The sequence below is a fragment of the Anopheles stephensi genome, chromosome 2, assembly GCF_013141755.1.
Source record: "Anopheles stephensi strain Indian chromosome 2, UCI_ANSTEP_V1.0, whole genome shotgun sequence".
NCBI lineage: Eukaryota > Metazoa > Arthropoda > Insecta > Diptera > Culicidae > Anopheles > Anopheles stephensi.
This window is the reverse complement of record NC_050202.1, coordinates 9,801,907-9,817,287: the sequence shown is the minus strand read 5'-3', so window position 1 is coordinate 9,817,287 and position 15,381 is coordinate 9,801,907. Positions and strand designations below refer to the sequence as shown.

Below are 15,381 nucleotides of genomic sequence, written 5' to 3'. Positions count from 1 at the left end.
ACCTGAGCTGTTTGAAGCTAGCCGTGTGTGGGATTGATTGAGATTTATTGCTTACAATTATGCTCCACACATACGAAAGAAGAAAGGACAAGCTTAAAATAGTAAAGACAGTTTTATTATAAGAAAACTTTACTTACATTCGACCTGGCAGAGAAGAGCGCAACAAATAAAGTCTCACTAACGAAGCTGCTCGTTTCTAAATGACACTTGTTGACACACACGGAACACGGCGTCTATTTTACCGTGAGAGAACAGGCACGTGCATCGACTACACAAAACGATCACACACACACAGTTTAGTTGTGTTCGGTGTTGTTATCCTATTTGTTTCCCTTTTTTCCTTACCTTCACACACACGATCCGTGGACGATGTCGACGATGTCCCGTTTAATCCTCGACATCGAAAACGGTGTTCGTCCCATCGGACAGCCACGACAGCACACGAATAGCGAAACAAAATGAAACTAATTAAAGCACGTAACAAAAGGGAACGGGAACACAAAAAGGAGGAAAAAAATGAATAAAAAGTTCATTGGAGTGAACAAATGAACACAATCGCGACTGTACTAAAACGGTTCTGCGTCGACGCCGGAGCGCCTTTAGTGAGTGACACTGGTGAGTGTCACTCATGGCGTGAGTGAACTCCCCGCAGTTCATCCGAACGATCAAAAGTATCCATCCGTGCGCTCGAAAAGCTCAGTGAACGTTGAGCCTGCAAACGGTACAGGTTACGGGCGTCGTCGTCCGGTGTGACGTTGTAGCATTTTTTCCCGCACACCGGAGAAAGCTTCAGCTTACGGTAAAGAGTTTGTTGTTTATTTTTCGTTTATTCCAAGAAATACAGCGACGAGTGAAAGCTGGTTCTAGTTTTGTCGGTGTTTTCTTTGAGATCGAAGGGGAGGTTCGGGGTGCTATAGGGGGGTTTAGAAAAGAAACACCGTTCTGTAGCTAATTAATCGATCAATCCCATCGACAGTGGTGAATAGAAGAGATTTTCCCCTGGTGGAAATTCGAGTGTCAATTTTTCCTCCACAACAGTGGCTGCACTAATGCATGAATAATACCGCTGTATTGAAGTGATGATTGAACACACAACTAAACGAAACCCCAATAGTGCAATCAGCCATTAAAACAACCCATCTTCCCACACCTGAACCAGCCGCAAGAAAATAGTGGCGAAAAGTTGCTCAAACAAGCTCCAAAAGAAAGAAAAGGTGTGTCCGGAAACTCCATTTGCCCCAAAACGAATTTCCCCGTCTACGGGATCACCGATCGGAATAGATAAAGCGAGTGAAATATTGCACCCACCCCCCGGAATGGCTCACGCGAGTGATAAGATGATAAATTGGTGTGTCATTATCATATGTGCAGCGTGTGTGTGTGTGTGAGTGTGAGGCAGCCGTTTGCTGCCACGAAAACAGGACGACGGCGTGTGTCAGCTGCGGAATCTCTCACCCGGATTCAAATGCGATAATGGAAATGAATACCGTTCGATCACCAGTGCGCCCTGTGCTCAGTGTAATGACCCGAGTTTCAGTGTCAGATGGTGTGATGATGATGATGATGTGCGCCGTCTTTTGTAGACGGGAAAAATATTAAGCGGCAATTGGAAAATTATCCCCCGTCTGTCTGTCTGTCTGCGTGTCTGTGTTTCCCTCTTCCTGCTTGATTATCAGCTCGAAATGGTGATGCCACGATCGCAATTAAACTCACCCCTTATGTGTGTATGTGATTTATTGTTTTCTAGGAAAATTATAGGTTCGTTTTCCCAGTGGCACCACGACACCGAGCAGCGATTTAAAGTGTAAAGGTTAAGCGAAACACGTGTGAATGTGAGAAAATATCAACCAACCAGGGGCCTCGAGTGTTTCCCCTCCAGAGTGGGGGACGATTCCGTTGCTGGATTAGATCGGCCCACCCAATGGTACCCGTGGGGTCGAGTTCCTGTAACCTTCCAAAGCTCATCATTAACACTCATTTTGTCGGTACGTACAGAAGAAAAAATGTTGCGCCGTTGTTATCGCTTTATCTATCCTCTTAAAGCTACTACCTTCGTTCCCTCTCTCGGCATGAAACACAACATACGCGGCAAAGTTCATTTTCGCGCCACGTGAGCTTTCACTTTTCCCTTACGCGTCGAGATAAGACCTCCGTTTGCCAGCTTGATTCCTTTCGTACGCTGCTTTCCATGCTTCACGCGTAAATTCCAAACCCCGTAGATGAAGCCGACGACGATGATGATGATGTTGGATGGATCCAGTAAGCCTTCTAGCCTTGGGAGGGTTGATGGTTTATTGATGATATTCCACCCGGCATCCGGTTACGCTGTTCTCGTACACTCTGTTACGACTCTCGGCCCGTTTTTTTGTTTGTCGTTTTATTTGATAAATCCCATTTCCTACGTGATAAACAGTTTTAAAATCTCAGCCAAATGTGTCAGCGCAATCGAACAGTATCGAACATTCTTGGAGGCACGCACGCTTCTTCGTTTTTTTTTTGTGAGAAAGTAATGTTTTTCTTTCAGAAGGCAAATAGAAAAAAAAACACGCGAAAGGTTAGAAAAAGAGATGCGAAATCTAATCATTTTCCGGGTTATAAACCATGGGCATGGACTTCCCGTTTTTTTCCTCCAAGGGGCACACTCATAGTGTTCCGGGAGGCGTGAAGATTTTCGGCATAAAGTTTAAAACGGAAGTCACATAAAATACTTTACGGTGCATGAATGTACCCCAGTTCCGGGCCCATCTTCTCTCCCGTTGACAGCTGTAAAGGCGAGTCCATAAAACCCCAATCGGAATGGGGTCTCGAAATCAAAGTCTCGGATGGAAGGATCTAGCGTGTCTAAACACTCAAACAGGTGGTAGCGTTTTATGGGTTTGTTTTTACCCGGTCGTTTACTTTCTTGGAAGCAGGATCGTTAGAAGTGTGTAAATCTACATTTTTTTAAAAATGCTTCCGTTTGCTAATTGAATGGCTATAACTAGAGCTGGAGTAATAATAAGGGATATTTACTTCCTTTAAAAAGTGCAAATTGAATTAAGTTCTTTGGTCTTTGTATGCCATTTCTTCCTATGTTGGACCTATGCGAATCTAAACTTAAAAAAGTTTTGTAGCTTACTACATGACTTTGATACGAGGACAATAAGACCCTTGGGATGATCAGACGTCTTTGACTTCAAAAGGTCTTGGTAAATGAGGCTTTAATTGACAGATGAGATGTCTTTGTAGAAGGGAACTCTTCGACTACGAGACCTCTTGGTAGCTTATGAGGCCCTTTGGTAGATTCCTTTCGAATACGAGCTGTCTCAATAGAAGACGCTTGAGCGATTAGACCCCGACGGCTATGAAGTCTCTGCGAAGATGATTAAATCTTGAACCACTTAGCATTTGAATGATCTACATCGAGGTATCTCTGTTGGAGAAGCTTGATATACAAGATCACTACGGCTACGAGGTCTCCCTGAAGATGGCAAATACGCTTGAAAGAATTAGTATTAAGAGGACGAAGTTTCTTGGCAACGAGATATCTCTGAGGATGATGTGAAAGCATGCGAGCACGAGGACAAAGTTTCTGAATAATTAAAAATAGGATGACGAGATCGTTTTGACTATGACACATCGGTGAAGATAAGTTTGTTTGTATGACAAGGCCTTCAGAGGACGAGGTCTAATAATTTGACGACAAGGTAAGAAGTGGGGTTGGACGGCAGGACCTCTTGGACTACGAGATCACGCTCAAGATCAGTCCTTTGGAACGCGTAGGGTGTTTTTTGAGCGAATAGGGTATTCATTTCTTATAATTCCCATCAATAAATAAGAGGTGAAAACTTACAGAGTAGAAAGGTGTTTTGTTTCATCTGGACAATACCAGGCAAAGTAATTGACTAGCCATAAGTTCTGAAGACTCTTGGAAAGTTTTGATGGATTTTACGTCCATCGTTCAAACGTCAACATGAAAATCTTTTCCAAATTGTCTAGAAAATATCCAGAAACTAAATTGCACTACTAAGAACGATGTCCTTTAGTAAAGGAACATCATTGAGGGTAAACCTGTCGCTTTGTAGCTACAATCCGGCTAAATGAAACATTTGAAATAACGATTTAGAGAAGAAACAAAAATTATTTTTCCCAACCAAAGCCTTTTTTGAGAGTGATACATTCCTGTCAAGCCACTTTTTATGAGAGCAAAAAATCAATCAAACAACTGAAACGAACCCGAACGCAAATAAAATTTGCTGACTACGTCTGATGTGCTGGTTTTTCCTCCTGCCTTGTGTGACCCACTCCGCACACATTTCCATCCACCGAAGCCTATTCTCAGGATCTGCAACATCGCCAACCAACAACCCACGCTTCAATTAGTGCCACCGTCATTATGATGTGCTGCCAAGCGATAACCCTTCAATCGATCATTCGTTTCGGGTGTTTTGTTTTTTATCACCATGCTCGTGAGCTGGTATGGCCATGGCTAAACAAAACACATACCAAAAAAAAACGAATCCATGTCAGACCCTAGTAATGACCACAAAACAATTTTTGCCCCGCACGGTTTGCAGCTACCGGCCGGTTCGTTCGCTCGCTTGCTTTTGTGTGTTTTGGCACTGTCGTGTCGGCTTTTCCCGAGCTTTGCTACCCCGTACTACCCCGTCCAATAAACATTTTTCATTTGAAATTTTATCATTTCGAAATGGAAAAACCAGCTTTAAAAAAACAAAAGGGTGGGGAAAAACACCACCCCAAAACACGACAACAATCTCCTTTCCACACCTTGGCACGTGGGGTTTCAAATCAAAACCTCGGCCGGGCTGGCGTGCTGTGTGTTTGCACTTGCGAAACGGTGTCAGAGATACATAATAGTCCTTTTTCGTACCTTCTTTAATCGGGGCCTTCGTCTAAAGCAACCCCCAGGGTATGAAGGTTTAAGGTTTTCCGCTTGTTTTTTTCTTCCACCACGTCCTTTTTGCTACTTGCTATTGGACCCGCGGCAAAGGATACAAACAAAACGCTTCCCAAGATGAAAAAAAACTCCCCGGATCCGGATCACCTTCTGCGCTTAAATTTGTCCTTTTTTCTTACGCTGGGTCGTTTTGGCGGTCCTTCCGGTGCCGAGGTCTAGTGGAAAATCGATCTCAATTTTTTAAAACGTACGTGACGCCAACGGAAAAAGGAAAACAGGAAATCCATCCTCCTTCTTTGGTCGCCTTTTTTCTGTACAGGCGTGACACTGTCCTAGAGCGAACAACGGGGCAAGGATTCAAAGGTCAAGCGTGCCGGATCGGTAGCAGCTGCCCGCTCGCACAACTGCTGACCGCAGTGAAAACCCCGGAAGGATGCAGCGGTTTTGTGGCTGCTTCTCCAGTGGGTTAAAGTTTAGCGCCCCAACTGTCCGGTGTGTTTCGATTGGTATGGTACGATTAGATGGGGTTTTTTTTTGCCGTGTCGGATGATTAATCTGTGTGTGGCCATCTGCTAGCTCTAGGTAGATGTATGTATCGCTGTTGACCTTCCGGGGATTATTCTTTATTTAAATTGGAAGTTTTGAAGTTTTGGTGGGAAAATATTGTTTCCTTTTTTGTTCGTCTTTTTTTTGGCTTTGATTTTTACCATTTCCGAGTGAAAAAGACTGCCTTTCCGGGAAGGCCTAGAAAACGTGCCTAGAAAACCTAATCAAAACATTCATCAGCAGGGTTCGAGCTAGTGTGGCGGCCGAGGAGTATTGCCAAGGGAAGAAATTTCAATTGCCACCTTTTAATGAACTAAATTATAAAGCCCCATTCATCGGTCCAATTAGCTACCGTTTCATTCCGTTGGAATAATGCTTTTCAATTAGGGGAAGGAAAGCGAAGATTATTGAACAAAGGGAAAAGAAAAGTTGAAGTCCTGTTGACTGAAATTTAACACACCTAGTAATTAAATTTATTTTGCGACTCAATTAACGATTTTTTTAGGTTTAGACATGGACGATAAGGATTTTTGTTGAGCAAATCTATTTCTTGATCATTTTGTTAACAGTTCACCAAAAAAAGACTGCTCAGCTCTCGATTGAAAAGTTACAAAAAAGAACAAAATTGTAATTTTTTCTTCTTCAGGCTTTGAACTTCTTCTCCTTCTTTGGCACTACAACCCCGAGAGGTCTCGGCCTGCCATTTCTGGCTTTCTGTGACTTAATTTTACCCGTAGCAAAGTAGTCAGCCCTATGTACGGGGTGGCGGTCTGGATGGGATTTGAACCCCGACCATGCCGTGTGAAGACCAGCGCCGCTGTCGCCTCGGCCAACGCCCCTTTGAAGGAGACTTTGAACGCTTCGTTTAAAACTATTGATAAAGTGGATTTTAATATAAAGACTCTTCTTGGTAGTTCACCTCCGTTCCACCTGATGGCACTGTACAGAAAAGTATGCAAATAGTATATAAGAGATCGCCAGTCCTTCTGATCTCTCGGAATCAGAAGTTACTAAAGTGTTTGAATTTGAACAGCGATGTATAAAGTTTCACAAGACTCTTGGAGTCCACAATTTTCAAGTGAAAATGGCTAAGGCACGTTATGAAAATGTCGGACTCATGCCCCACTAATGGAAGTTGTTTGCCATCGACCCGTACGCCACGAGGCGTAGAGGAGCACTGAGAGCTCTTAGGCTGGATTAGGTGGAGTCTTCCCTGTTGGCTATCGCAGGCCTGGACTTGGATCGTGGAAATGGATTGGTGACTTGGCCATGTCTTATAGAGATGCTCTACCATGAGCAGATTAAGAAGAAGAAGATATAGTATTTGAAGAAGCACTCACCAAGGAGATTAACTCCAAAACAGATGCAATTAAATACTTTTAGTTAACGAATCGGTGCCGGTGTTCACTCGACAGAGCTGGGTTCAAATCGTATCCAGATCACCTCCAAGTACGCAAGACTGACTATCCATCTTCAGGTAAAATCAAGCCACATAAAGCTAGAAAAGGCAGGCCGAGACCTATGAAGGTTGAAGTGTCAAGGAAGGAGAAGCAGAAGGTCTGTAGACTTACAAACGTTATAGCAAGGCTCATATGACGTTACTTCAAATGCCAAATATAATCATAAAATATATGCTAGGATATGGCTATTCAATTCCTCCAGAATCTATAGTTCATATTTTTTTAAACATCTTCTTATATGCCAAACACCAATTTAATGACAAATTTTGAAATTGATAAAATGAATAACACCTCTGGGTGTCAAACAAACATCCGTCGAATCGGATAAATGGTTCAATTTGAATTAGAGGTGCCTATAGCCTATCTGGACTACGTCCTCAGACGTCTGGTCCTAAGCCCAGTTATAGAAAGAATTTTTTCCAGCAAAGATTCTAGATTGTCCATTTTTAGATCTAGAAAATCGCTGACAAAGTCGAATAACTGAAGCATTTCCTAATTTCTATTTCGGCGCACTGTAAGTTAATTTGCTCCTATCTTTACGACTTACTTCAATCCTTGCTGCCTTTCTTTCCAGGCCATTTTCTTATCTTATTTACATAGCTTTAAATGAAAACCCCCCGCCCTCGCGGAAAAAACACAGAGCGGTCAAAAATTTCAATTTTCCACCGTTTTCCCTCCGAAATGGCAACCCATAATTCATAACCGGGCAAAGCTTTCGGTTGATTGTGCCGCTTAATAAATTCCAGTCCAGTCCGTGGCGGTCCTGAGAGCCCGAGCAAAGGCGCTGCCCACAATATTTCGCATGCAGAGCAAAACAGCCGGGCGAAGCGTAAAAATTTTGCTGACTCACGCGGTAAAAAATCAATAACAAACACTAGTCACGATCTCTGGCTACGGGGTTCCAACCAGAGCAAAAAAAAGGGTGAACAAGACGAAAAATGTATTAAATTATCTACTGGCTGGCTGGTTGGCTGGTTAGTAGGGGCCCGAACATTTTTCGAACTGAACTTTACTGCTAACACAATCTTTTTGGTTTTGGGATCTTGCTTCTTACTGTTCAACGTCTTGATTAGCTATCTAAACCAACGTTCGGGCTCCACTGTTGCTTTTCTTTGTCTAGAGGAACTCCGTTGCTCCGTTACCCTCTCTTTTTTCACTCTCCACGCACCTTCTGCAAGAAAATCAATACCACAATAGGTAAACCATTGAGCTTTTTTTTTTTTTGGGCTAGCTTTTCTTCAATACTCACACGCACACGCACGCAAGGCAGTCACTTTGTACGATGTGCGTGTAAAGTCAACCACTGTACCACTTCAATGTCAACCACTGTACCACCACCAGGACCGACAAACTTTCTGACACAAAGTGTGTGACGGAAATTGATTTCCTGTCCTATGCCTTTGCACGGGATCTCTTCCACCTTCTGTGATCCTTTGCTGGACAAAATGTCTGCACAAAAAACGGTACCGAACAGCAATTTTTCTTCCACGGTTTAAAAACGCCCACCAACCTCCGACCAGCCCTACAACAGGGACAGGATCATCCCATTTTCTTCCTGTTGTCGTGCGTCGGGCGACCACACTTCAACTTTGACGCCGATATCGTGCTGTGCTAGTTGTGACAGTTGATACACGAAGGTCTTTTCCCCAAGAAACCAGCTCTCCTCGGTCGCTCGCCAGTATTTCGGCGAGAAGGACGAAAAACAGAACCGGAAAAGGCGATGGTAAGTTACCCAGACACACGAGCACGAGCGTCCACCGGGACGGATCGATTCCGATGAAACCCTCCCAAAGAGGGAATATCGTGAGAATAGTCCATCAAGCATAAACAAAAAAACAAAGCCAAACTGTTCGCTTGTCTGAGCTATCCTTCAGTCGCGACTTAAAGTTCGGGCGACCTTTCGGAAGTGTAGCCGACACAGACACGGTATGAGCTGGGATAGGAATAATGGTGTCACACGAACCGCAGGATTATGGTCAGTTCTTGAAGCAGTCTATCGACTACGGGCAGGGATAGAGGGGAAGGTGACAGTAAGGCCAAGTGGACTTCCTTCAGCGAACAAAAGCCACAAGCCCGGGTCCGAATCCAATTTTTCCACCGTGGACGCTCGCTCGAGAGTTTCCCACTCAGCGAGCGACCATCCTTGAGCGACCTAAACACTCCACTTCTAATGACACTCGGTAAGACTTAAATTGTATCGTTCGTGGAGGGCGGGTGGTCGAGGTGGGGGCGGTTTTTTTGTCGTTCCGTATAACTGACTCCCCGGCTCCGATCACAATTGTGCGGTTGACTTGACATCTGCGTAATTCAATTTCATGCCGCTGTTTCGCTCTGTTTGTACTAATTTGATTTGCTTGATTGTCTTTTTTTTGGTGCGTCGTTTCGCTGTTTGATGTGTGTTCTACATTCTGTATTAAACGTTTCCATCCTCTTCCGGTTTGCTCCCATTAATCATTCTATCAAATTTGTTAGCACTTTGTTTTTGTTCTTTCATTTTGCTTCCTATTTTATTGCGATTGTTACAAGATAAGGGTTGTTTTGCTTTTACCATAACTTTACCAGTCTTTTTTTAATTCTTATTGTGGTTTATTTCACTTTGTGATATTTATTTTGTGATTTATTTCTTTTCGATGCTCAATTTTCTAATTTATATTCTTATTTTCCTTATACTAAAATGATTTTTTTTTTAATTTTTCTATTTATATCACCATTTTTGACTTCTTTCGTCTTAAAACAAATTGCATTTTTCAATTCTTAATATTTTTTTTCAAACTAATTTCATCCTTTAATGTTTATTTTTTCTTATTTTTTTCATTTTTGATTTCTTTTGTTATGCTAACTTTTTTTTTGTAAATTTAGCATTTTTATGTTTTTCTTTAGATTTTTCACAAAAAATATTTCTTTTCCTTGGTGCACTCAGATAAAACCATGATTTTTTTGTTGTTATTCTCATTTTTGCTTTGAGCAACTTTCACAAGTTAAGCTTTGCTTTACTTTGTTATTGTATGATGTTTTACTTATTTTATATTATTTATTGAATGGTTTTATTTTATTTCTCTATTTCATTTATTCCTGTATATGTTTCTATTTCTTTCATTGCTGTTCTTAATTTTTTTCATATCTTCTATATTTTTCAAAAATTTTGAATTCGTGAAACATTTTATCATTTATCATCTTCTTATTCATTTTCCAGTCCTTGTTATTCATTTATAACACACTTTCATAAAAGTTTTCTTTTGTTTTCACTACAAGAGTTGAATCAAATAAACTTTTTCAATGTTTTACTTTATGTTTTTTTCTATTTTTGTTTCTGTTTTCTTCAAAATATTTAATATTTTCTAATTTAATTTTTTTTTCATTTTTATTTTTACAAAATGCAGAAAATAATTAAATCTTTGATTTTTGCATTGTTTATTGCAAATCAAATTATTGTTTGATCTTTTTGAACGTCGTTTTGAACTATTGCGGGTTCCTTTTCCCTCTTCGTCTCAAAGTCTTTTTCTAATATTTATTGCACTAGGATTTATATGGAGCTTGTGCTGTTTTTTTTATGAACGTGATATTTTTTTTTTATTAAACTCTTTCATTCTTCTACAACTTTCTTGCCTTTTTCTCATACTCCTTTAAAGTTTTCTCTCTTTTCATTTTACCACCTATTTCCAAAATTCTTTCACCCTGTTTGCTCTTTTTATTTGAACAAGCTGGCACGAAACGACTAGATGATTATTTTTCAACCATATTCGGGCAAACACACGACGGTAGAAACGAAACCATCAAGCCTCCGCCCCGTACCACCCAAAACCTCTGTCAATCCGTCCGTCAAAAATAAAGCAAAACAGCCCTTCCCGTCACATACCCTGCAGATGTTTTGCTAGAAGCGAAGGCATTGTTTGTTTTGACGCTCGTTACTTGCGGGTGGCTTTCCCTCCTAATTCCCTTTTAAGAGCCATTTCCGGAACATGCGAAGGATGTGCGAACGATGCCGCTACCGCCTAGACGCAGGTCAGGACGCTTTGATGGATATGTTGTCAACCTTTTTTTTTTCGCCCTACGGCACCCCCACGTGCTGTTCCTCGCCGTCGACCGTGGGGTGTGGAAAAGGCAACGCTTTTCTTCCTTCACTTCGCTCGTCTACAGTCAGTTGATAGCTTTGGATCTAAGTTTCAAGCCGCGAAGCGAGAAGTGTCCTCTTGCGCCGCGAAATGTTAGCAAATGGTAACGGGATGGAGCACGGAAGCTTGCCCTAAAACAAGCCACGACTTTAAAGCAATCTTCCCCTTCAATGTCTCACCCTTCGTTCGGATTTTATTTACTCTTCCATTTCACCCACGGCAAAGCATTAAACTCCGCTTCTTAACAATTTCGTCGCGGAAATGGTTTTCACCCCGAAGCTTCTTGGTTGGTAGCAACTTCAAGCTACAGGCTCCAGTCCAGTGAACGGATCATTGCGCGCTTTCAAAGTTTACATCCCATGCATTTCACCCCCTTCCGAGTCTCCCGCCAGCCAGCCCGCTTTCCAAGGCTGATAAGTCGACAGGGGGGGGGGGGGGGGGGGGTCTGAAGACTGAACGAGGCCGCGCTCTCCCGCGCGCGCGGTCTCTGACTGCGAAGAGATGTTGAGATGTGAGCGAGTGAAAAGTTTTTGCCAATGTTGTTTGTACTGCACAGCACGGGCACGAGGAACACGGGAAGCGGCCAGACGCAAGATTGGCCTGAGAATGGTTTGTTTGGTTTCGACACAAGTGGCCTCCTCCGGTCTTGAGCGTCACCAGCCTCAGCAACATGAGCTACACGTTGATGAATTTAATTAAATTTGTGTTTAATGCTGCCCGGTTCTCCGGGGGATGTTTCTCGCGCGCGCGTTGTTAATGAGCACGGTACGGAACGGTTTGGCCGAGGTGATGGTTTTTGGTAGCGCTTCAACGGTGCGAAAGCGTTGTACAGTGTCAAGGAAAACGGGGTTTTTCGTGTAAGGTTGTGCACACACGGTGTGCGATAAGCGTTGCTTCGCGTATCTTCACCACACCGCAATCGACAATGCAGAATTGAAAGACTGTCGTCATGTGTCGGTGACGGTGTGAGGTTTCGTTACGATTTTTGTCGCAAAGTTTAACGTTAAGGGATAATTGTAATCAATTTCCAGCTATGACGTGAGACTTAACGTTCTTACGGTGTGATTCTTTGATTCTTAAACTTCAAGCTCAGTATGAATTGTGAGTTTCATCTAGGATTAAACGGTGACAGCAATGCTTAGGCGTTTTGCTCAATACAAGATGCCATCCTCAATATTAGAAAAGAGCTGTTTGAGTTTTCGCATATATTTTGAATAAGTAACAGCGATTAGTTTGCTCTCTCTCTCTCTCCTTCTCTCTCTCCTACTCTCTATCTATTTCTCTCACTCTCGCTTCATGGATTAGCTACCTCTTAATAAGGTCATGCCTGTCATTTCTGGCTTACTAGACTTCATGATACCACGTAGTTTGGATAGACAATCCTCACTAAAGGGGAGCGGTCCATTTGAACCCCGGTCGTGCCGTATAAAGATCCTTTAGTATAAATGACTCTTGTGTTCGGGTTTGTGTCCATTGTCAATCAGACTTTAAATTTGGTTATACATTGCGATTTGATGCAAAATCAACTATCTTACGCTATAATAAATGTATTAACCCAGAATAATTGTATAGAGCGATCGAAAAAAAGCTGTAATATGGGTTTAAGGATCTGAAGTATAAAATTTGAAATATGATATTCCAATGATATCACAGAATTCTTTATCCAAAATGCTCCAAATCGTCTTCTTGTATGCAGAACTGACTGTCCTAGGCTAGGTCCAGTTGGTAGGTCGAGATCTTTAGAGACCGTAGAGCCAAAGGAGACAAAAAACTTCGAACGAGCAATCCTCACTATGGAGGAATAATGAAGATGAGAGGTTTGGTGGAGAAGTAGTATTGCACTACAGGACCGGGTATCAAGTCTCATTCAGATATTCAGATCTCTGATACATACAGGACCTAATTTAGAGCTTAAGCTAAATTAAGTGAAGCAATTTTACACTAGGACCTGTTCTCAGTACACAGCACTTTAAATCGTTATATAAGGCTGTAAGGTGTCTGAGCCGATAGTGGTGTTGGTCTTCACACGACAGACACGGGTATCAAATCCCATTCAGACTGTCTTCTGATATTATGACCCCTTATAATAAAACTCACAAATATACCCAGACATTTTCTCACAGTTATTTGTCATTATCCGGGCATGTTCGATTTTGGATCTACTGTATTCAACAAGCAACCCAACAGTGACTGCTCAAGCTCGACCAGGTCAGAATCGTGTCGTGGCGTGAGAATCGCCCACGAGCCACTCATGGGCCGTCTTCCTCTCCAGGTTGGGACCAACAGTGCTCCGGATACTATTACCCAGTCAGCGGATCATCCATGACACTAAAAAATCACTAGAGACAAAGATAACGCAAAGATGAAGAGAAATATTATTGAGTACAGCTATAAATAGTTAGTCCTATATCTTCTTAATAGGCAGCCTCGGCATTAAAAAAGGAACTTTAGGTTTAGGAAGGTACACTCAGCTGGACCATAGTCGTCCTCACTCTAAACAATGTTGCAAGAGAAAAGTATCAGTAAAACATCTTCAAACATATTTTTTATAGCAAACGCTTCACAGTATTCTCCTGGGTTAATGAAGCGTTCATATTCGCCCTCCAATGCTTATCTTCACATTACAACACGAACAAACTGGAATTATTTTTCCCATGTCCACTACTCACTGTAATTCTGGTTCCATGGTTCCACTACCAACCATACCATCTGATACACATTTTTCGGCATGTAATTAATAACAATCAACGACGGTCAGATTTATAATTCTGCGATACAACAACAAAAAACACAACAACACTAGTCGACTGACAACTTTCACCCGAAAAAGGCTTATGACTAATACCTGGTCCACGCGTTGGCACAGGCATGGCGCAAACACGTGTACAGAGGTACAAGGTACAACATTTTCCTGTACGCGTGGAATGTGCAGTAAATTATCCGCATCTCACGGGACGCACCCCGTCATTGTGATAAATTGTTACCCCGCCTACTCCGCCCAGTGCCACTCCTCGACCAAACCTCGCCCAACATTGCGCAACAGTACACGGCATACTTGGTACTTGGTCTGGTTTGGTGCCTAGCATTCGTACTACAACGTCCACGACCGTGCTCCAGCGCCGGTGCTCCAGTGCAAACTCCAACGTTGACATATTTCAGCGATGCGACATTTATCAGGTGGCACTACACTGCATCTCTTGACCCGCCGTGGCGCACTGCATGGCGTTATATTGCATCGTTGGTTGTGGTGCCAGATCACAGCTGGAATCCACCTGCATGGGTAATGAATGTAAGCTTCACAGGTCACGGATCGTCCCGGATCCAATTTATTGACTGTTAGCCGAACCGACCGAACCGCTCGCGGGCAGATTGGCTCGACTCTCGGCACTGACTCTTGGCTCCCAACGCCCACCGACGTGGCCCTTGTGCCACATACCACAGACACCATCCGAAAATGGTAGATATATATCCAATTTGTGTACATTTGACAGTGACCGTGGAATGTTATTACAGTCCACAGTCGGTCCACATCGACATGCTGGACAGGCAACGGCCACACACACACACACTCACTTACCGAACGTGACGTGGGCTGTGCATGGGGATTGTTCGCGCAAAGAACAAACAGAAAACCGAACGGAACTGCTGGATTTAAACACAACGAAAAAAACAAACAAACAACGATGAAGCTTTATAAGCTCCCCGTAACGGCTGCGCTTTAAATTGACATTTCGCCATCGCAATTTGTTGCAAATTATTTACCTGCCATCGACGGGTGATTAATAATGGTCGACAATCGATACCGTTTCATTAACTCATCCTCGTTATGATGCATGAGGTTAGTTTGATATCGTTTGTGTTTTGTTTCTTCACTTGAAAAACATAATGATTTTTAATTGAAACACCGGCATGTAATCATCTGCCGCTGGAAATGGATTACCGATAAAATATGTAACACAACGAACTAAAAGTGCTCGATGCTTCTAATCGCATTCTCTGTTTCGGTTTTTTTTTCATCCTGAATCACCTGTGTGAAGCAAAAGATGAAACTTCCGCCGGAAGGAATCAGAATAGATATACCACCTACCGTACGTAGCTTCCTGGCTCCCTGGCACTATGGAGCCGAGCGGGACAAATGGTCACATGAGTGTTACACAGTTCACAGTGTTACACAGGTCTCAAATGAGATTTAAACCCCGGTCCTGCCGTGAAAAGACGAGCACCGTTGTCACATCTGCCACCGGGATATGGCCAGGATTATAAACATTCTAAAAATTCAGAAATTAAAATGTTAAAATGTGGGAATAAGTGTTTATCATACTTCTTAATCTGAGAAAGGTTGATATAGTTCAGCAATAAGGCCAGG

The 15,381-nt window shown here is 42.6% G+C and overlaps 1 protein-coding gene across 4 annotated transcripts in view; it reads left to right on the top strand.

The window, feature by feature from the left end:
- The first annotated feature begins 698 nt into the window (after positions 1-698).
- The window catches only part of LOC118503847, a 31,648-nt gene continuing 16,965 nt past the window's right edge, over positions 699-15,381 (top strand). For 2 of the 4 annotated variants that reach the window (XM_036037556.1, XM_036037557.1), the window contains exons 1-2: positions 699-799; positions 1,748-1,985. The gene's annotated coding sequence lies outside the window, so the exon portion shown is untranslated. The remainder of the gene's footprint in view (positions 800-1,747; positions 1,986-15,381) is intronic. The other 2 variants (XM_036037558.1, XM_036037559.1) reach the window with 2 other exon arrangements.